Source organism: Carcharhinus amblyrhynchos, chromosome 8 (genome assembly GCF_965287045.1).
Source record: "Carcharhinus amblyrhynchos chromosome 8, sCarAmb.v2.hapA, whole genome shotgun sequence".
Classification (NCBI taxonomy): domain Eukaryota; kingdom Metazoa; phylum Chordata; class Chondrichthyes; order Carcharhiniformes; family Carcharhinidae; genus Carcharhinus; species Carcharhinus amblyrhynchos.
In genome coordinates, this window is record NC_137331.1 from 46,340,012 (window position 1) to 46,362,432 (window position 22,421).

General features: G+C 43.2%; 1 protein-coding gene across 2 annotated transcripts in view; it reads left to right on the forward strand.

The window, feature by feature from the left end:
• Positions 1-901: 901 nt before the first annotated feature.
• Positions 902-22,421, forward strand: part of kcnv1 (potassium voltage-gated channel modifier subfamily V member 1) — a 61,073-nt gene continuing 39,553 nt past the window's right edge. Inside the window, exons 1-2 of one of the 2 annotated variants that reach the window (XM_080194866.1) lie at positions 902-1,118; positions 4,153-4,171. The gene's annotated coding sequence lies outside the window, so the exon portion shown is untranslated. The remainder of the gene's footprint in view (positions 1,119-4,152; positions 4,172-22,421) is intronic. The other variant, XM_080194867.1, reaches the window with a different exon arrangement.

Here is a 22,421-nt window from a genome sequence, read left to right on the forward strand (position 1 = left end):
GCCGATGGTCATCTATGCCGCACGGTAGCACAGTGGCTAGCACTGTTGCCTCACAGCACCAGGGTCCCAGATTCATTTCCGGCCTCATGTGACTGTGTGGAGTTTGTACATTCTCCCCATGGCTGCTTGGGTTTTCTCTGGGTGCTCCATTTCCGCCCACTCCAGGTTAGGTGTATTGGCCATACTAAATTCCGCCTTCGTGTTGATTAGCAGGGTAAATATGTGGTGTTACGGAGATAGGTCCTGGGTAAGATGTTCTGTTGGAGAATAGCTGCATACTGGATGAACCAAATGGCCTCCTTCTGCACAGTAGGGATTCTGTCTGCGATTATTGCGACTTAACCTTATCATATATCACACTTTATCCCATATATGACAAATGTGGTTTGAGAATGCAATTCATTGTGAGATGAATCGTTTAAAAGTGAACATTGCAAATCTGACCTGATCAGGGGTTGCACTGTTAACCCTTGCCGCCGGAATGATGTTACTAGCTGAGCGTTACAGGGAGCAGTACTGGAGGACAGGGAACTTGTTTTGAGTTACAGAGCTCTCACTGCATTCCTGTTGTGTGTGGGGGAAAGTGGAGAGAGTTGGATCCTGCAGCAGGCAGAGTCTGGCTGGACTGCAGGGAGTGCTAGTGAGAGGGTATGTTCTCAGGAAGCACAAGGCTGCTCCAAAGTTTTCCTGGGTGACTGACAAGTCGCCGAATTGTTCGGGCGGATCCGAGATCCTGGGCTGCGAAGAGCTACAGAGTACTTTGTACAGCTGGGGGCAAGTGTTGGAATGCAGATGTGAGAAAGAATGGCATCTCAGTTACAACCAAGGACGTCTTGATTTTCAATTAGGTGTGGGGGGGGGGGGGGGCAGATCTAATTTGCTTTCCCCGGGACCACGTGGATTGGGATGAAACATCTGGGAGACAACATCTGGGGGACAGTAACGGGGCTGGGAGCTATCGCGTCCGCTCTCTGCTTGAACGCTGCAGCACAGAGCGCACAGCAAGCAGGGGAACCAGCGCTGCTATAGAATCGGGGCAAAAATATCCCAGTGCCCCCGGAGTCCATGGGCAGTGCCAGCTTCTCATCAATGAGGACAGAGTCTGACCCAGCACCCAGGTAGGTCTTCCTCCGACTTCTCGCATTATATATTAGTTTATTGATCTAATCAGTGTGCCCCTTGCAGCTTCCAGCAGTTCAGCGTCGCTTTAATACTTTTTTTGTGCCCTTTTCTCTATCCGTGTGTCTGTTATTGCAATAAGTTCAGATATATTTTTGTTGTATGGCATTTGTAATCCTTTCAACTCTGTCATTTTATTTCTGAATCACTTCATTTCAGTTTGGTCCCAGTATTTTCTCTGTCTGCTTTTAGAACAGCAAAGTATGCAATTTAAGCTTTGTTACAGACTGGATTTAGAATTGCCCACGTACTTAAACGCTTCTAAAACCCGTTTGATTCCGTTTGTCCACAATGTGGTCCAATTTCGTCCATTCTCCCATCTTTTTAAAATCCAATGGGAATATATCAGCTGTAAGTGTCTCTGTTTTAACTTCTTACATGTACTTCATAGCTCCCAATGTCTGAACTTTATAAAAATTGCCATTCTTATCTATTGTTTGTTTGTACAGGTGATTTCAGTCCTATTGCTATTTTCTTGTTCTTTGGAATCCATGTTGTCTTGCTGAGGTATCTGTGAGGATTGCTAGGATCAATTTGTAGACACAAGTGATAAAATGATGAAACACTACCGCATCACTTTAAACACACCAGCACAAAACTGAGAATACATAAGTTAATGCCAGTGAAGAAATTCAAAGTTAAGTAGATTGAGAGTCCATTGCCAAAACCATTGTTCTCCTAGTGAGCTTTTGGAGCAAGGTTTGTATTTTTAAAGTTTATTTTGTTAGTGTCAGGAGTTGGCAAATTAACACTACAATTAAGTTATCGAGAAAATCTCTTAGTTGCCACATTCCGGCGCCTGTTCGGGTACACTGAGGGAGAATTTAGCATGGCCAATACATCTAACCAGCATGTCATTCAGACTGTGGGAGGAAACCGAGCACCCAGAAGAAATCCACATAGACGCAGGGAGAATGTGCAGATTCCACACAGACAGTAGTGACCCAAGCCAGGAATCAAATCCTGGTCCCTGGCACTGTGAGGCAGCAGTGCTAACCACTGAGCCACCGTACTGCCACTGTTTGCCACCCAATGTCAGCAAGGTTATAGCCCTTCATTATCATTAATTATTATATAGTATAACATAGCATTTACAGAAACAGACCATTCAACCTGACAAGTTCATGACAGCACTCATGCTCCACACACACCTCACCCTTTTTCATCGAATCCTGTCAACATACCCTTCTCTTCCTTGTGTGTTTGTCCAGATTGTCCTTAAATGTATCTATATTACTTGCCCCTATTATTCCTTGTTGTAGGAAGCTCCACATTCTAGCCATTCTCACTGTGGAGTTTGTAGGTTCTCCCTGTGCTTGTGTGGCTTTCCTCCAGGTGCTTCAGTTTCCTCCCACAGTCTGAAAGATGTGCTGGTTAGGTGCATTGGCCATGCTAAACTCTCCCTTAACGTACCCAAATAGCCGCCGTGTTGCAACTATGGGATTTTCACAGTAGCTTCATTGCAGCGTTAATGTAAGCCTACTTATAACACGGATAAATAAACAGACTCTGGGTGAAGATGTTTCTCTTGAATTCCTTTATTGGATTAATTGGTGACTGTTGTTTTTATGGCCCCATGTTCTCCCCAAATGAGTGAAAGCATCTTCCCTGCATCGACCCAATCACGTCTTTTCATGATCTTAAAGATCTCTCCCTGTGTTCTCTTTTCTGGATTGTTTTATCTTTTCTGGTCAGTGTAATCCCTTATTTCTGGATTTGTACATTATAATAGTGACTACACTTCAAAACTACTGAATTAGCTGCAAAGCACTTTGGTTATGAAAGGTGCTGTATAAATGCAAGTCTTTTTATTATTCTAATATATCTCTTTGCATCATTTCAGTGCATCTATATTCTTTTAATAATATTGTTCATATTGTTGTACACATTACTTCAAGCACACTCTAACCAGGTCCTATACAAGTTAACATAACTTCTCTCCTTAGTAATTGTAGAAATTAATCCCAGGATACTTATTAAACTTTCTTTTAAATGCTATTTTTAATGATTTATTTACACAGCCTTCCCCTCTATCCCCCTCCTCCCACTCCCTCCCACGATCCCTTTGCTCCGCTACCTCGTTCAGATATTTAGGCCTAGATTTTTCATGGAAACAGTGGCCCCACTAACTGGCTGAAATTTTCATAGAATCATAGAATCCCTACAGTGCAGAAGGAGGCCATTTCGCTCATCGAGTCTGCACTGACAACAATCCCACCCAGGCCCTACTCCCGTAACTCTATATATTTATCCTACTAATCCCCCTGACACTAGGGTCAATTTATCATGGCCAATCAACCTAACCCGCACATTTTTGGACTGTGGAAGGATAGCAGAGCACCTGGAGCAAACCCACGCAAAACATGGAGAATGTGCTAACTCCAATAGACAAGCTGGGAATCAAACATGGGTTCCTGGTACTGTGAGACAGCAGTGCTACCACTGTGCCAACATGCTGCCCCTATACATTTGGGGTCAAGCGCACCTCCGTCGGTCTGGGCTTGATGATCATCAGGCTGCTAATTGAGGTCATGATTTCTGCCCTGTGAGGGAGCAGATAGTTTGCACCTCTCGAAATCCAGCAGCACCACTGGGAGCAGTGACCACTGCTGGAACTGCAGTCAGCCCACTGAAGAGTCATGGAAGTAGTCAGAATGGTTTTACCAGGGCCTGGCAGGACTTATTCCTTCTGAAATCTATGCTGACCATTCTTCATTGTATTTTTAGATTCCAGATGTTTCTCTATTACATTTTTGAATAAAGATCCCATTATTTTTCCCACCAATATTAAGCTAATTGTTTTACAGTTCCTTGAACTTCTTCTATCTCCATTTGTAAAAACAGAAATCAGATTAGCTCTCTGCCAGCCATATTGCACTATTCACGTTTCAATTTATTTATACATATTTATGTGACTCTTCTTTCTCTTTCCTGTCTTCATTTAATGTGTGTGGATGCAATCCATCAAAACAGTGATTTTCCCCTCTCTAAGGTTGGTTAATTTATCAATTATTTCTTCACTTTATATCTTAGATGTCTCCTCAAACCTTATCTGAAATCCTATAATGTTGTGCTAGCTATGGTCCCAATGTCTCCCTGTAGCTATATATCTGTTCTGCTTCATTTCTTATACTAATTCCAGCAGTGCACCCTTTCCTGTTGGGCTTTTAACATGCTGGGTAAGATGAATCCTGTACATTTTTTTAATATTCCAACCCATGTACTTCTGCTGTTGCTTCTTGCCAGTTTATTTGAGGATTGTTCAAATCTTTCACAATTCTAAGGTATACTCTTTACTCATTTCAAATATTTGCTTTCATATTTCATCCTTCACCTGCCTCTTACTATTTGGTGGCCTGTAGTAAACTCTTAGTGGTTTTTTGATCCTTTATCAATTCTCATTCTATTTGCATTCTGTTTCCATCTTTCTGATAATTAAACATTTTTTTCCCCCTGCATTATGTTATCTCAAATTAGCACAGCTACTCCACCCTACTCCTTCTTTCCCTATCTTTTTTGGTTACATTTTAACCTGCAATATATAGTTGACACACCTATTCATTTCAACTACTTCTGCATTTGCTTCCTTACTACAGATTAATGCCCCTGTTCTTCACAGTAAAAAGTCTGACAACACCAGGTTTAAGTCCAACCGTTGTCAGACTTTTTACTGTGTTTACCCCAGTCCAACGCCGGCATATCCACATCATGACTACTATCGACACCTGTTCTTCACTACAGATTAATGCCCTCATTGTACAGTCTTGGTTTGAATGTTCTGTAAAGAGGGCTTATTTTACCTTTAATATTGATCCTGTTATTTTATTTCTAATGGTTCTTTTATACCTGTGCTTTATAATCGTTTGATAGAGTAGATGCAGCACAGATTTGTTAAGGGGAAGTTGTGTTTGACGAGTTTATTGGAATTCTATGAGGATGTGACTAGTGCGGTAGACAGAGGGGAACCGGTGGATGTAGTGTTTTTCGATTTTCAAAAGGCGTTTGAGAAGGTGCCGCACAAAAGATTGCTTCAGAAGGTTAGGGGGCATGGAGTTGGGAGTAAGGTGTTAGCATGGATAGAGGATTGGTTGTCTAACAGGAGGCAGAGAGTTGGTATCAATGGGTGCTATTATGATTGGTGGTTCGTAACTAGTGGAGTGCCGCAGGGATCAGTTCTGGAGCCTCAGCTATTTACCATTTATATAAATGATCTGGAGGAGGGAGCTGAGTGTAGGGTGACAAAATTTGCTGATGACACGAAGATGAGTGGAAAAGCAAATTGTGCGGAGGGTGTGGAAAGTCTTCAGAGGGATCTAGATAGGCTGAGCGAGTGGGTGACGACCTGGCAGATGGAGTACAATGTTAGCAAGTGTGAGGTTATCCACTTTGGCAGGAATAATAGTAGGAGGGATTACTATCTAAAGGGCAAAAAGCTGCAGCATGCTACGGTGCAGAGGGACCTGGGGGTCCTTGTGCATGAGTCGCAAAAACCCAGTCTGCAGGTGCAGCAGGTGATCAAGAAGGCGAATGGGATGCTGGCCTTTATAGTGAAGGGGGTAGAATATAAAAGCAGGGAGGTCTTGCTGCAACTGTACAGGGCACTGGTGAGGCCGCAGCTGGAGTACTGTGTGCAGTTTTGGTCGCTGCACTTGCGCAAGGATATTTTGGCGTTGGAGGGAGTGCAGAGGAGGTTCACTAGGCTGATACCAGAGATAAGAGGGTTGGACTATGATGAGAGATTAAATAGACTGGGTCTGTACTCGTTGGAGTTTAGAAGGATGAGGGGGGGGATCTTATAGAGACGTATAAAATAATGAAAGGGATGGATAGGGTAGAGCTAGAGAGATTCTTCCTGCTCAGAAAGGACAACAGAACTAGAGGACACAGCCTCAAGATGGGGGGGGGGTGCAATTTAGAATGGAGTTGAGGAGGAACTTCTTCACTCAGAGGGTGGTGAATCTCTGGAATTCTCTGCCCATCGAAGTGGTGGAGGCTACCTCGCTAAATATATTTAAGACACAGGTAGATAGGTTTTTGGTAGACAAGGGAATTAAGGGTAATGGGGAGAAAGTGGGAAAGTGGAACTGATCCACTTCAGATCAGCCATGATCTTATTGAATGACGGGGCAGTCTCGAAGGGCTAGATGGCCTACTCCTGCTCCTATTTCTTATGTTCACTTGCTTTCTGAGGGGTGCCAACATGTTGACAGCACCTTTGACACCTTGTCTGGGTTTTTTATTACATTTTGTGAAATCAATGGGGGAAAGAAATCAGGCCTGGGTTTTAAATGCACAGCCAGAATGCTATCATATATTTTACTGGTACAGTACTGCTCTGTAGCCTTGAATATTTTGTGTCCAATAAGTATTGGGTTCAGTGTTCCACATACATTACATTGATTGAGAAATTTCAGCAAAACATTGTTTTGACATAAGATAGCCTGAAAGTTGGTACATAGTACATACAATTGTCTGAAGTACAGCTTCCTGAGAATGAAAAAAATAAATTACTCATCTAACCTGCAGTTAAGTGGAAAGGTCATAGATATTACATCTTGTCAGTAAAGTTTTACAGGTATAAAATGTTTACACAATAATGCCAGTAACCATCATAATCACCACTTGCGGTCGGTTTTTAATGTGTGGCATTTTTTTCAGGCTGGCATTGGTGGCATCTGCATTGTTATCCTGTTTGCTGTCTACCCAGGGCAACACGGTGGCACAGTGGTTAGCATTGCTATCTCACAATGCCAGGCACCTGGGTTCAATTCCTGGCTTGGGAACCCACTGTGTGGGGTTCCTGTGGGTGCTCCAGTTTCCTCCCACAGTCTGAAAGATGTACAGCGGCTTAAGCACATTGGCTATGCTAAATTCGGCCTCAGTGTACCTGAACAGGCGCCAGAGTGTGATGACTAGGGGAATTTTACAGTAACTTCATTGCATGTTAATGTAAGCCTATTTGTGACACAAATAAATAAACAGATATCTATGAGGAAAATCACAGACATTATCAAGTGGGCCAACAACATAATCATTCTTACCACTGACATGAACAGCAGTGTGAACAACTCTGCAGATCCGTTGTCTTTGCAGGAGTCAGGAGGTCAGTGTTTGCGCTCATGTTATTATTTGGGCTCCTGTGTGCTGAATTTCTCATTTCGAGCATTATTAAACTAGAAAGAGTGCAGAAGAGATTTACTAGGATGCTACCGGGACTTGATGGATTGAGTTATAAGGAGACGCAGAATAGACTGGGACTTTTTTCTCAGGAGCGTAGGAGGCTGAGGGGTGACCTTATAGAGGTCTACAAAATAATGAGGGGCATTGACAAGGTAAATAGTCAATATCTTTTCCCAAAGGTAGGGGAGTCTAAAACTAGAGGGCATAGGTTTAAGGTGAGAGGAGAGAGATACAAAAGTGTCCAGAGGTAGTAGTAGAGGTGGGTACGATTTTATCTTTTAAAAAGCATTTAGATAATTACGTGGGTATGATGGATATGGACCAAATGCGGGCAATTGGGATTAGCTTAGGGGTTTTAAAACAAAGGCGCAGCATGGATAAGTTGGGCCAAAGGGCCTGTTTCCATGCTGTAAACCTCTGTGACTCTGTGACAGAATGGAACATACAACTTTTATTTCCCTGTGCACTGGTATGCAACCGGCAGCACTAAATAATGCACATGAATTCATTTTCCCCTGAGACTTCCATAATGTCTTAATTTTAACCATCTTTTACCACCTTTATTTGAATAGCAAGATGAGTGGAAAGACTGCTTTTAGAGAATTATGCCTCTGGTGCGGACATTGTCACCTTAGGAGTTAGAAAATTGCAGGTTCAAATCCTAATTCATGCACTTGACAACATCATCTTCACATGCAGTACCGATAGAGTGCTAAAATGTTGCAAGTGCTATATTTTGAATAAGACATTAAACCAAGATCCTTTTATGACAACACAAAATATAATGTAGCACCATGTGAAATGCATCAGGAATGCTCCCGGTAACTTGCTAACACTTATCCCTCAGCTAATATCACTAATGCATTGTCATTGGTCTTTCTTTTAAGATTATGCTCTGAATAAATTGGTTGCCAAAAATCTCTACATCAACAGTGTCCGTTATGAGCCAACTTGATTCCTTGCACATAATGGGAAAACAACTGATGGCGCTTTACAAGGGGAGAATGTGCAGGCTCCACACAGACACATGTGGGAATTGAACCCGGGTCCCTGGTGCAATGAGGTAGCAGTGCTAGCCACCATGCCACCCCAACCAACAAGTCCACCCCAACCACCTCCTGCTGCATCTCTCTCCTCACAGTCATCAGTTAGCAATGCTAACAAGCAGCATTAACTTATCAGTGATTACATTACAACACAGAAACCAGGAATTTTTATGGTGTTCATCCATCATAAGAGCCTCATTCAATTTGATTTACTATATCCCATCCAATTAACTTATTCTTTTATTCCTTTCTCACTTATATATTTAAATACATCTATAATATTTACCTCAACCACGTAGATGCATTTTCTACATTGTCACTACTCCCTGCATAAAAATTTTTCTCCTAAATTCCTTTTGGATTTATTCAGGATACTTTTATGTTAATGAACATCAATTTTAGATTATCCACCAATGGAAATACTAGGTGGATTGTTACCAGCCTTGTGGCAATGTGTTAGCTGGAGGCAAGCCTCACAAAATGAGGGAGGAAGGTATTGGAAGGAATGCCTGGAACAAGTTGACAAAGGAGTGGTAGAGGTGGGTGTGATTTTATTTTTAAAAAGCATTTGGACTCTTACGTGGGTAAGATTAGTATAGAGAGAAATGGGCCAAATGCAGGCAATTGGGATTACCTTAATGGTAAAGACTGGGCAGCATGAGTAAGTTGGGCCAAGGTCCTGTTTCCATGCTGTAAATTTCTATGACTCTATAACTGACTGGTCATTTAATAATTACTTACTATCCTCACTGACATTTTATTGGCCAGTCATCTCAGCCCCAGGATATGAGGAGTTTTTCAAGGTGGGCTCCTGGGCTGAACTATCATTTGCTGCTTTAGCAGTGACCTTCCCTCCTTTGCAAGGCTGGAAGTTGGGCTATTCGCTGATAATTGCATAGTGTTCAGCCCCATTTACCATTCTTCAGATAACAAAACAGTCCAATGCTCACATGTAGCAAGACCTGAACAGCAGCAGACTCATGCTGCTAAATGGCATTAAAGTAACATTTCAAAATGTTCTTCATGGTTGTAGAGCAGTTTGGAATGTTCTGTGGTCAGTAAAGCACTGTATAAATACAAGTTATTTGTTCCTTCTTTCAGAGGTATCCTCTTCAACTATGTTCTTGACATTGTTTCCTACATTATAGCAATGACTACATTCAGAAGTACTTAATTTGCTGTAAAGAGTTTTAGGATGTTCTGAGATTAAGGAAGGTGCTGTATAAATGCATTCTTTTTATCATTTGAAACCACAGGCAGAAATTAAATTAAATTAAAATACAATGACATTGCTCTATTGAAATAACCTAGATATCTTAATGAGTTGTAATCCACTGCATTAGTCGATGGCAGAACATTGGGTGAACAGTAGAGGGAACGCATGCAGAAGAAGCTTTGCCAGAGGAGTTAGATCATTTACACAGTGGGGTAAATGGCAGGCAAATTTAACTGAATTTAACTGCTGTTGGTGCAGGTTTGATGGGCTGAATGGCCTCCTTCTGCACTGTAGGGATTCTATGATTCTATGAAAGCAAAACAAGCAATGCAGGCATCATTGTGAGAATTAACTATGCAATGAATGCAACTTATTACGATCAGGCAGCTTAGCCTGAAGAAATAGCCTGCAAGTTGCTTTACACTTTCGGACAATGTGGTGAAGTGAAAGGAAAGCTACCAGTTGCGAGCAACGTAATTTTCTATCACATTCATCAGAAAGAAGAACATCTCAGAGAATGTTACAAGGCTCCTGAATAGGAAATGAAGGGATTTGAAAGTGTGGGATACTGAGGGCGTGGCCAACTTCTGTTTTTTTGTACTTTCAAAATAAATATTAAATAATTGGGACTCTAAAGTGCTTTTGGAAAAGAATTCCAGAGGATCTATTCCTAGTGGCTGAAGGATTTTTCCACTGTAAGATTGGACAAAATTGTGCATAAACATTACTCCTAAATTAAGTGAATAGATTATGCAGGCTGGCATATACAGCTTTAAAATATTTCCTAGCTAATCATAGAATTCCGACAGTGCAGATGGAGGCCATTCAGCCCACTGAGTCTGTACTGTGTCTCCAAAAGAGCATCTTACTCAGACCCACCCCCTGCTTTAGCTATGTAATCCCATGCATTTACACCCTGGAGCACCCGGAGGAAACCCACACAGACACGGGGAGAACATGCAGACTTCGCACAGACAGTGATCCAATCGAACCTGGGTCCCTGGCACAATCTTGGTGGAATGAACCCTCTTCAAAGGGATTGGTAATTGCAACACCTGCCAGATCCCCCCGTCTAAATTATAATCTTCTACAAAATGTATAATATGAAAATACCGCATGTAAAGAGTGTTTTAATAATACAACTTAGAAACAGAAAAATAGAGTACACAGTTCAGCCCTCAACTCTATTTCACCATTCACTGGGATCGTGGCTGATATGCAACACAACTCCACTTACTCACCTTTGTGCCATATTTCTTAATAGCTGTGGTTAAAATACATCTCAGTTTTATGTTCAAGTATTTATCTTGCATTAATTGGCTTTTGCAGAAGAGAGATCTAGATTTCTGCCACCCATCTGCTGAATAATTATTTGCTAATTTTGCTGCTGAAAGATCTGTAAGATCTGTCTCTAATTTTTAATTCATGCTGCCTAGTCGTAGGCAAAATGTAATGACCCCCCCCCCCCCCCCCCACCCCCTGGTCACTGGGAGATGGACTGGGGATACAGAGACAGTAAAAGCACAAACTGTAGGTTGGATCAGCTCCCCAAGGCAATCCAGGCGGGTTCCCCTCTAACCCCTTCAGCGTTTGTAATTTTTTATTTTCTTTTAAACTTACCCATCCATGATCCTGAGGTCTCCTGCATTCCTCAGCAGTGACCACCTCTCTCAGTGACAGATCAGAGGCTTCAGGGCTGCTGGCTGTGTTATTGGGCCAGCAGCATCAGGAGAAATCCATTGTCTTTAACTGGATGGCAACAGTTCCAGAGGCACTATCACTGCCTGTGATAAAATTATCCAGCAGGTCTCGATAAAAGTAAGTGTGGCCTTGGGATTGCCCCTTCATCCCGATATCGGGGTCCCCCACTCGCCTAATAAAATCCAGCCCCCTTGTGCTTCCAACCAGTGGAAGTGGGTTCTCTCTATCTCAACACTCCTTCATGCACATTCCCCTCCAGGGTGTGGTGGACATATGGCAGCTGTCCCTCACTTTCAGCTCACAGGAAGCCTATCTCCCACTGCTCATGTCATCCACACGCAAAACCAGCCCTGTTCAGGAAGCATTTTCATATCACTTTGCCTTGAGGTGGCCATCATGGACCTCCAACGGTCTGCAGATTCCAGTTCAGGAACCACTGATTTGATTAACTGAATCTTAATTCCCCAGTGACAGTGAGTTCTGAGCTCATGGGCCGTAACTTCTGAGTTCCAGGATAGTGTAACTGGGGCATGCCCCAAAGATGTGCTTGGAAGTGCTTCCCTCTCACCTTTGAATGCCCCCATCCTACTCTTTAAAATGGCCTACCAGGCCATTTGTACTCAACCACTATAAAGGAATGAAACCAGACTAACCTAAGCATCAGAAACAACAATGGCAAACCCAGTCCTGTCAACCATGTAATGTCCTCCTTACTAACATCTGAGGGCTTATGCCAAAATTGGGATAGTTATCTCATTGACTAGTCAAGCAACATAGTCATGCAATAGGGCAGCACAGAGATTAGGATTGCTGCCTCATAGGGACCTGGGTTCAATTCCGGCCTCAGATGACTGTCTGTGTGGAGTTTGCATGTTCTCCCCATGTCTGTGTAATTTCTCTCGAGTGCTCCCATTTCTTCCTGCAATCCAATGATGTGCAGGTTAGGTTGATTGGCCATGCTACATTGACCCTGGTGTCAGGGGGATTAGGAGGGTAAATATGTGGGGTTACAGGGATAGAACTTGGGTGGGATTGTTGCCAGTGCAGACTTGAAGAGCTGAATGGCCTCCTCCTGCACTGTAGATTCTATACTCCAAAATCATACCTTACAGATAATGTCCCAGATACTACCATCACTATCGCAGGGTATGTCCTGTCTCACTGGCATGACAGGCCGAACAGAGGTGGTGGCACAGTGGTATACAGTCAGTAAGGAATTGACCTGGGAGTCCTTAATATTGATTCTGGACCCCATGAAGTCTCATGGCACCAGGTCAGACATGGGCAAGGAAATGTCCTGCTGATTATCATGTACCATCCCTCCTCCTGTGATGAATCCCGTACCCCTCTGAAGTATTTTACATTCAAGGGCAATTAGTGATGGACAATAAATGGTGACCCAACCACTGACAGCCTCCATCCCTCAACAATTTTTTTAAAAACGCATAATGTTTGTTGTTGATCTGGATGATTATAAAATCAAAATATATTGAGATGAAGTGTTTGTAATTGAAGATCTACATTCATAGTAAAGTGATGTGAATGGAGAAATGCCCCAGTTATGTTTAACATTTATGACTTCCTTTTTTTTAGATTATTCACTGAGGCAATCATAGTTTATATAGGTTTGAAATTGAAGTCTAGAGTTGAGGAAATTAGATGTTAAAACACACAGAGGAAAAACACCAGGACAAACATTTCAGGACAAGTTTGAAGGTATCACTTGCTTTCACAATTACTTCTGGATCTTGAAGCTCTCCATCCTTGGCTACTAAGCTAGAAAAACTGTTAAGTGCTGTACCTGATTATGTTCTTCTGACAAGTGATGGATTCCACCTACAGCATGTAGGACAAACTGGCAGAAGAGATCAATTTGACCACTTCATCTGTTTATAGACATTTATGCCTGTCATACAATGGTATTTATATGAATGCAAATGATTTTGCATTTGCATTGATGGAATACTTCAGGTATTAAATCGTTTGGAGTGTATTTCACAAGATGCATGCAACCAGACCAAAGGAATAATCTCATATAAAAATAGTTAATTATAATTGAATGACTTGACAACTTTCTTAAACTTAAGAAAAATCTTCTTATTGTCAAAATGGAAGAGTAGGATCATTGGCGAAGTGCCTGTATCTACATGCTGAAGAAAGAGTTGTAAATGTGCAACATCAATCAGATTCAAGGTCCGATTTGCTGTGCGGTTCAGCATTGTATAAGAAGGAAGTTGCCAAAATCAAGAAGAAAATTGAAATCTATGGCATAAGAATTAACAATAGCATTTAACCGCTGGCAATTGAAGAGGTAATTAGACATCTGTTAGAGAGGAGATTTTCCATGGGCTTGCTCATGATTATCCTTACAGGAAGGGGATGCCATTACCCTATGATGCCTTAGTGCATCTGTTCCAATTATTGTGTAGCAAATGAATGATTACAGCTCTTCAAAAGGGATATTTTAAAATGTGTGATGTTAGATATGTAATTACTACTGACAGGACTTAGAGAGAGAATAAAAGTCCTCCTGTCAATAATGCTAAAGAGAAAATCAGTGATAAATCTCATTCAATACTCAAACTGTTTTTTTCCTGCCAAAATTATCAATAGACAGAATGCCACTTATAGTTACTTTCATGTACACACTTTTCCAGCAGGTGGTCACCAGGCAGGAGATCAGAAGTGGAAATCTTTAGTCAATGTTTTCTCCTTCCAAACCCAGCTGTCCTGAGACTAATTCTAAGAGTTTGACAAAAGCAAAATACTGCAGATGCTGAAAATCAGAAATAGAAAGAGAAAATGCTGAATAAACTCAGCAGGTCTGACAGCACCAGTTCTGTAGAAGGATCATTTAGATCCGAAACAATGGCTGGGATTCTCCCAAAAAAATTTTAAGTCCCGAGTTTGCGTGAAAATGGGAGTAACTCCCACCAGTTTTTTCTGCGTGATTTTCAGGATGAATCTCCCACACTCTGAGCACTGAGGAGCACCCTAGCATGATTCACTCTGAAAATCAGAGGTGGAGGGGGCCTTTTCCCGCTGAAGAGACCGGCAGCATAGTGCTGAGCAGGCAACTGAGCATGCACCGATCTGTCAATGCCAAAATTGACGCATCTGCAGTGACCCTGCATTGCTGGCCTCTCGATAGCTGGCCAGCCTCGTGACCCCACCCCTCCCCCACCCCCCAAATTGTTGTGCCTACGAAATCCCCTACCCCCAATTGCTGACTCCCAAGACCTCTGCGGGTAAGCCCCAATGCCTCCCCACTTGGTCAGTCTCGATCTCCTGAACCATCCTCTGACAGTTCCAATCTTCCCCCCAACCTCCAGTAACCCCTATACCTCCCCCTCACCCCGATGGCCAGCCCAATCACCGTCCTCCTTCTCTCCGATCCATTTGCAAAGTGGTGGTGGGACCCCCACCCCCACCTCACCCCTACCGACCGCCTTCCCCCTTAAAGACCTGCCTCCTAAAAGTCTGCATCCCCTCTGGCCCTGCACCTCTTGGCACTGCCCAATGTCCAGTGCGCAATGCCAAGGCTCCCCTTATACATTGCCAGTTTGCCCCTTGAGAAGTGCCAGGTAGCGAGGCTGGCACTACCCAGGGGGCACCCCCATTCCCCATGGCGGGGGGGGGGGCTCAATAACCTCTATTCACTCCACGGAGTGGGGGAGGGTGACACTAGCAGGCTCGGAGACTGCAGGCCCGGAGACTTCAGTCCTGTGCCGATAATGGGATGTAAATGCAAATTGAAATATTGAAATCAGCTCCATGTTTCTGGCGTAGAGCCGGTTACTCTAAAAAAAACTTTGCCATGGAGACGTGCGGAGGCCTGTGTGCCCAGCGGGGAGCCTGCTAGCCAGCCTCCGCTAATGTCTTCTGGCTCATTGCACAGCTAGAGCAGCACAGCAGGCTGGGAGAATCACCTCCATTAACTCTGATTCTCTCTCCACAGATGCTGCCCCAGACTGCTGAGTTTCTCCAGCACTCTCTGTTTTTATTACAAGAGTTTGATCAGTGTTCAGATTGAGCTGATTCTGCACAGATCGGGATCAAATGGTGGATTTTCCCAGTCTGTATATCACTATACTATACTTCAATCATGGTCACAGTCTGCTTCATGCTTCAGTTAGGCCTAGCATTCCTTTCCCATCTCTGTCTTTTTGGCTGATGGCAGAATCTTCTGGTTCCACCAGAGTCAATGAGGGTGGGTTTCCCATTGAATGCACTCCTCACCATTAAGAAATCTACAATGGGGGCACGCTATCGGCAACTCCAGAAGGTCCTGCCAGCGTGAACAGCGGGAACGTTTTAGTTTAATAGAAAAATACTCCTGATGTTGGAATCTGGCAACATCCATAAGGAGAGAAAACAGAGTACCATTTCAAGTCCACATGACCCTACTTTAGTTTTTAGTTTGTCTATTTAGAGGAATCTTGGTCAGTGTTGTACAAAGTCAAATTTCTCCGAAATCAGGCAGGCTGATTATTTTGTGGAATTGTGTAGCCACAATAAGTGGAAGGATGGTACAAAAACAGAAAATGCTGGAAAATCTCAGCAGGTCTGACAGCATCTGTGGGAGAAAATAGAAGACTCTTCGTCACATCATCTATTCAGCATCCGCAGTATATTGCTTTTATCTTAGAGAAAGGATGGCATTTCGTGGTCAATTTAACTTAGAGGGATAGCTCAGGAGAATCTTTGCTGTTGTTTGGGGGTGTGGGCAGCGAACAGCACATTCAGGTTCAGAGGGAGTGGGAAAGACCAAATGCGGTGACAGTGGAAGTGGGGAGCTTCACATTTTGGGAAATACTCCTTTTCCATTTACTGTGAAACCCAGCCAGTCAAACCGAAGTCAAAAATGTTGTCTGTCAGCACAGATGCAGCCTCCTTAGTCATGCCATCCATGGTGGCACAGTGATTAACACTGCTGTCTCACAGCGCCAGGGACCTGGGTTTGATTCCTGGCTTGGGTCACTGTCTGTATGAAGTCTGCACATTCTCCCTGTGTCTGCATGGGCTTCCTCCCACAGTCTGAAATCATGCATCAGCCATGCTAAATTCACCCTCAATGTAACCGAATAGACACCAGAATGTTACAACTGGGGGATTCTCATAGTAACTTCATTACTGTGTTAATGTAAGCCTACTTGTGACACTAATAAATAAACAAAAAAAACTACAATCCCAATTCAATGAGAAATCACCCAGGTTACTGAGAGTCAGGTCTTGTTGGATTCACTGGAATATCTGCAACATTAACAATAAAATTAATCTTCTGCATGTGTTCAGGAAATACTCTAATGATGTGTTTTGAAGGATGCCCGCCATTTGTGAATGATTCAACAGAAACCCCACAGATATCTGCCATCTCGGAATAGTTTTGATGCAATCTTTATTCTGTATTTTCTTTTACATTTCTGAAAAGGGAGAAGTGTAGAATGGGAATCCTATTACAAGTTCCTGTTGGTCTGATGTTCTTCAAGACAATAAATCTCTTAGAGTCCAGCTGTGCTTATTTCTGAATAAAATTCTGCCCACTGAGTTGTACAAATCTCATGGGGTGATTATCATTTTCAGTTCTAACTTTAGCACCTTGGTTCACACACTTGTGTAAAACTTCTTTGTGTGGCATTTTGACAAAGCAGTTAACCTATTTATTTTGAATCTGCTGACAAAGGTCCTTCGCACCAATACAGTAACTCACTCATTGCACATAGGATTCAAAGTAAATTCAACCTTTAAAACCAATGCCTATGTTTAATTGTCCTTCATATTTTCACTGTAATGAGATGCTCTATACTTGGGCTGTAAATTTAATTTTGAACCCATAGAATACATCTGGTTGGAGATCCATAGCACCAAAGTGTCTTACTAAATACATTATTGTTTCTGCAGATTGCAGGGCCGTGTGATGATACAGTGATTAGCACTGCTGCCTCACAATACCAGTCTGTGTGGAGTTTGCACGTTCTCCTCATGTTTGTGTGGGTTTATCCGTGTGCTCTGGCTTCCTCCCACAGTCCAAAGATGTGCAGGTCAGGTGAATTGGCCATGCTAAATTGTTCCTTAGTGTCCAAAGATGTGTAGTTTCATGGGAATGAGCAGGGTAAAGACATGGGGCTATGGGGATAGAGTAAGATATTCTATTGATGGGCCAAATGGCCTCCTTCTGCACAGTATGATGCTATTTTATACAGGGTGGTGACAACTTTTATGTATACTTTGCTTTAAAAATCTATAAAATTCATTATGTATCAACACACATCTCAATTAATTAAGCAAAAACAAAAAAGTGTCAGAGCTTCATTTATTGAAAGAATAAATATTATGTGTTAGATTTCGGACTCATTTAGCAATGTTGAATTGGGTTCTCAGCCTCTGAAACTTGCTTTGGGTTCTCTCTTGTCTGATATCCACTGACAGCCCATTCAGTACCATTTTCAATGTGGTATCGTTTCGGGTGCTTGCCCTGAACTAGCACCTGCACTTGAGGGCTTTGTGAGGGTTTGAGTACCCTTTGGCCATGTTCAACAGGCCAATCACGGAATTTGCCATTTGCAAGTCTTTCCACAAATTCCAGATGGAACAGTTGGGAGGGACTCTGTACCTGTGCTAAGCTTTTAAAAAATATAAAGTTCATTTATTAGTAACACAAGTAGTGGTACTAATAAATGAACAAGAAGTTCATTCGAAAATCCCCTAGTCGCCACACTCCATCACCTGTTCAGGTACACTGAGGGAGAATTTAGCATGGCCGATGCACATCTTTAGGACATGCACTACAAAGAAACCCACGCAAACATGGGGAGAATGTGTAGGACCACACAGACAGTAACCCATGCTGGGAATTGAACCCGGGTTCCTGGCGCTGATGGACTAATGTTTACTTGGCTTTTGGAAGTCTGAAACATGCCCCATAGGCAAATGCATCTCCCTTCTAAGAGATCCCGATTACCTTTAAGTGACCATTCTGCCTGAATACCTAGGCAAGCTGTCAATATCCAATGCAGGTAGTGCTTACCTCTGCAATGGAAATGATGGGCCCAGCTGATGTGAATACCCAACCCAGTTCACATCCATTTTGCTTTGAAACCTCCCTTTATGATTACTACATCCAAGATGTTGCAGAGGAATGAAAAGAAAACCCGGCTAGGAATACAGCAGAGCATGATGCATATTTAGTGTTTGGCTTGGTGTGGAGTTGCCCTTCTTCTTTCTGAAGCATTTGGGCTGTCCAGATGTCATTCTTGGATAGCTGAAAGCAGGAGTGAGGAGAAAAGAAGAAGCTCCATGACTTCACATCCACACCTCTCACTTCTAGCCATATCTCAGAGTGACAATGAGGAAGGAGTTGGCTTTTAAACCCATGATATAGAGCACCATCATCTCCAGGGAGCTCAGAGGATGGAGTTGCAAAGGTACGCCACTGGTTTTCTGAGTTTTCCTGATGTTTCTGAGTCACCTTGTACAGCAACAGAGGGAGCATAATGTCAGTGATTGTGCTGCAGTGTATTTGGATGATATGTCTGCCATAGCTGAACAACTGGAGGTCTGTAGGGACATGGGTTCATGAGGAGTGTGCAAGGCAGCATTAGTAGGTGTATGTGAAGATGGACTATATGAGTATTAGGTGCAAATTCTGAGGTCCTGAGTGGCACTTTGCTTGAGAGGTTGGTATTATTAAGAGCCCAGTGAACTAAATGGCTCACTAAGCCATTTCAGATGGTACTTAAGAGTAACCTCATTACTGTGGATCTCGAGTCACATAGGATGGCAAGTTTCCTTTTCTAAAAGATATTGGGGAACTGGATGGGTTTTTCTGACAATGATAAATTCACTGTCACCATTACTGAGTCTAGCCTTTAATTCTGAATTTTTATCCTTGCATTAGCTGCTATTGTGGGATTTGAACCCATGCCCCTGGAGCATTAGCCAGAGCTTCTGATGGATTACTGTTCCAGTGACATTACCATTAAGCCACTATCTCCCCTCTTGAGCTCTGTACTAAACCCCAGAGTAAGAAAGCTCTTGTTGGGGAATAACCTTATTGGCAGAAGGGACAATTACAAATTTGGAATGCAAACTATTGAGATTTATTGAACAACAAAAGTTCAACTTAACATCCCATAGTCAAGGCATAGCATGATACACCCTCTGTCCAGTGGATGCTGACACTTTTGATATCTTGGTTTGTAAGACTTTCGCGGGACAATTTTATTTTTTTTTGTGCTAGGCAGATTTGAAAGTGAGAGAGTTTCAGATCCGTCTCTTGGGCATGTTTTCAGGCTCTCCCATATGCACTCTGCCTGCAAACATATCAGCAAGCCTGTTGCTTGCTGCAGAAGCCTGTGGGTGGGGCTTAATGCATCCAGAAGCCTGCAGAGGGAGGTAGTGTGCATGTGCAGGTCTCTGATGCTACACATGCGCATTAGCAGTATCAGGGTCCTGATAGACAGAGACAGAGCTGTCGGGCCCCTGTTAGTGCAGACTGCCTGAAGCAGCACCCCCCTTGCAATCGTGGGGGCCCGCAGCCCAGGATATAGCTCCCACCAAACCCCCCCACCACTATGGACTTCCCCCCCAACCAATTGCGGACCCGCCACTCTCCATCTACCGATTGCTGCAGAGTGGCAGGGTGCCCCCTCTTCCTCCCTCCCTGCCACAGGTCCCTGCAGAGTGGCAACAAGCCCCCTCTTCCTCCCTTCTCCCCACCGATTGCAGCAGGGTGGCAGCAGATCCCCTCCCCCAATTACTCCATCCCTCATTGGCACCACCCCCATTAGCCCCTCCCGCCACACTGACCCTGCCTCCACCAGCCTCATTGCCACTGGCCCCACCCTGGCGCTGCGCAGTGGGTATTGCCCAGGTGCCAGTGCCCAAGGGGTACCTTGGGGGGGCCTCAATGGTTCCACCGGCAAAATCAAATCAACTGCTTCCCGTTCATGGGGAGCATGTCTATTCCTCGCTGGCGTAAAGCTTTCCCGGCGAGGTCATGAGGAGGGGGTGGGGTGGGCCCAGATGATTGAAGGCCGAGCTCGCTATGCAGATATAAAACAGCATTATAATACATTTCAATATATCAACCTACCTTCCGCCCATTTCCAGCACAAAGCTGACTGTGCCGGAAATCCGGCACTCGTAAAATGACAGTGGTTGTAAAAACCAGCACCAATCATGATAAGCGCTTTACCCCCGAATTTACCACTATGTCACGCTCAAGAATGGGGGCAATGCAATGGTAAAATCGTCCCCTAAGTGTCTTCTCTTTTTTTGTTTTGACTCTTAAAAGTCTTGATGATTTTATCTCAGTCAACTTAATTCTAGCTGGCAGTGAGAATACGTAGGGTTGTGGGGATGGGGCCTGGGTGGGATTGCAGGCTCAGTGGGCCAAATGGCCTCCTCTGTACTATAGGGATTCTAATATATCTACAAAACCTCTTTGCAACTTTATGATTGCTAATTTCCCAGTCTATTTCACAGCCACTTGCTAAATGTTTTCTCTTTCTTTCCCTCACCCTCCTAATCGACAATTGCTCCTGAGTGTTTAAGGCAGCTTCCACTTTTGTCTTAAAGCAACTATCTCGTACATTTGAGAACATATGAATTAGAAGCAGAAATAGGCCCTTCAGCCCCTCAAGTCTGCTCCACCATTTAATAAAATCATGGCTGATCTGTTTGTGTTTCAAATTCCACATTCCCACCTATCCTTGATAATCTTTGATTCCCTGTCTAACAAGAATCCATCTACCTCCACTTTAAAAATATTCAATGATCTCCAGTTCTAATATTAAATTCTGATACTGCTCCAACTTAACTTGATATCTTACTTCTTACGGCAAATCCCTAGCTTTACCTTTGAATTCTTACATCAAATCCCTAGCATTACTTCTAGATTCTTACAACATCCCTAGCCTTTTAAACTTTTTTTTATTACTGTCATATTAACACTGCAATGAAGTTACTGTGATAATCCTCTAGTCACCACATCCTGACACCTGTTCAGGTACACTGAAAGAGAACTTAGCATGACCTATGCACCTAATCAGTACATTTTTCAGACTGTGGGAGGAAATTGGAGCACTTGGGGGAAACCCACACAGATATGGGGAGAACGTGCAGACTCCACACAGACAGTGACCCAAGTCGGGAGTTGAACCCAGGTCCCTGGCACTGTGAGCCAGCAGTGTTAACCACTGTACCACCGTACCGCCTCTAGTCACCTCTGGGTTTCTTGCTGTCAAGTCCAAATGTTGCCTGTGAACTGGCACAACTCCTAACTCTCTCCCAGCAAGAGCCCTGTTTTAGCAAGTCTCCTCAGACTAATGCTCTGCTCTGCCAAATGTAAAGACCACAGAGCTACTGCCTTATTTTCCTGTCCTTTTTCAGACAGCTTTTAGAACATTCAGCCCAAGTTTCAGCCTCTTGTGTAAATACAACCAGCAATTTTTCCCAAATATTTGTAACTCCTGACCAATGGCAAGTGAGCTCGTTGCTTCCAAACAACTAGCCTCAGCGTGCTTCTTTTATTTACAATTCTTAACCAATGGGAGAAGTGCTTATGGCTTCACTACAACAAACTAATCTCGATGTGTAGCATTTTCTTCCAGTTCCATCCCTCAGGCCATCCATTCAACTAGTCAGTATTGCAGTTTTGGCTTCATTTTACTACTACTGCTAGACTCACCGGAGCCCGAAAGCAACACGTATCCCGACTCCAACAATAGTTCTCCTTAAAGCCTCATTACAGTAGTTTACACTTGGAGATGCCAATATAAAGACTTCTTAACAACACACACAAATGAAGGTTTTCCATCACTAAAACAATGTATGGCATAATTTGATAACTTAAGCCTTATTAGTTACACAAGTATGTCAATGAGAGGAAGCCTAACACCAGTGATGTCCCCCAACTCTTTTGGAGGTTGGGGCTCCCTGGATTTCACTAACGTTACTAATGCCTCCAAGGCAGTGTCACCAAATTTGGGAGTTCTCTCCCTTTTCTGCTCTGCCAACTTCCTTCAATCTCCCCCTTCTGCAATGAATTAAAAACAGCCTGTACTGTAGCACCTCTTTAAGCGGGAAAGTGAGATAAG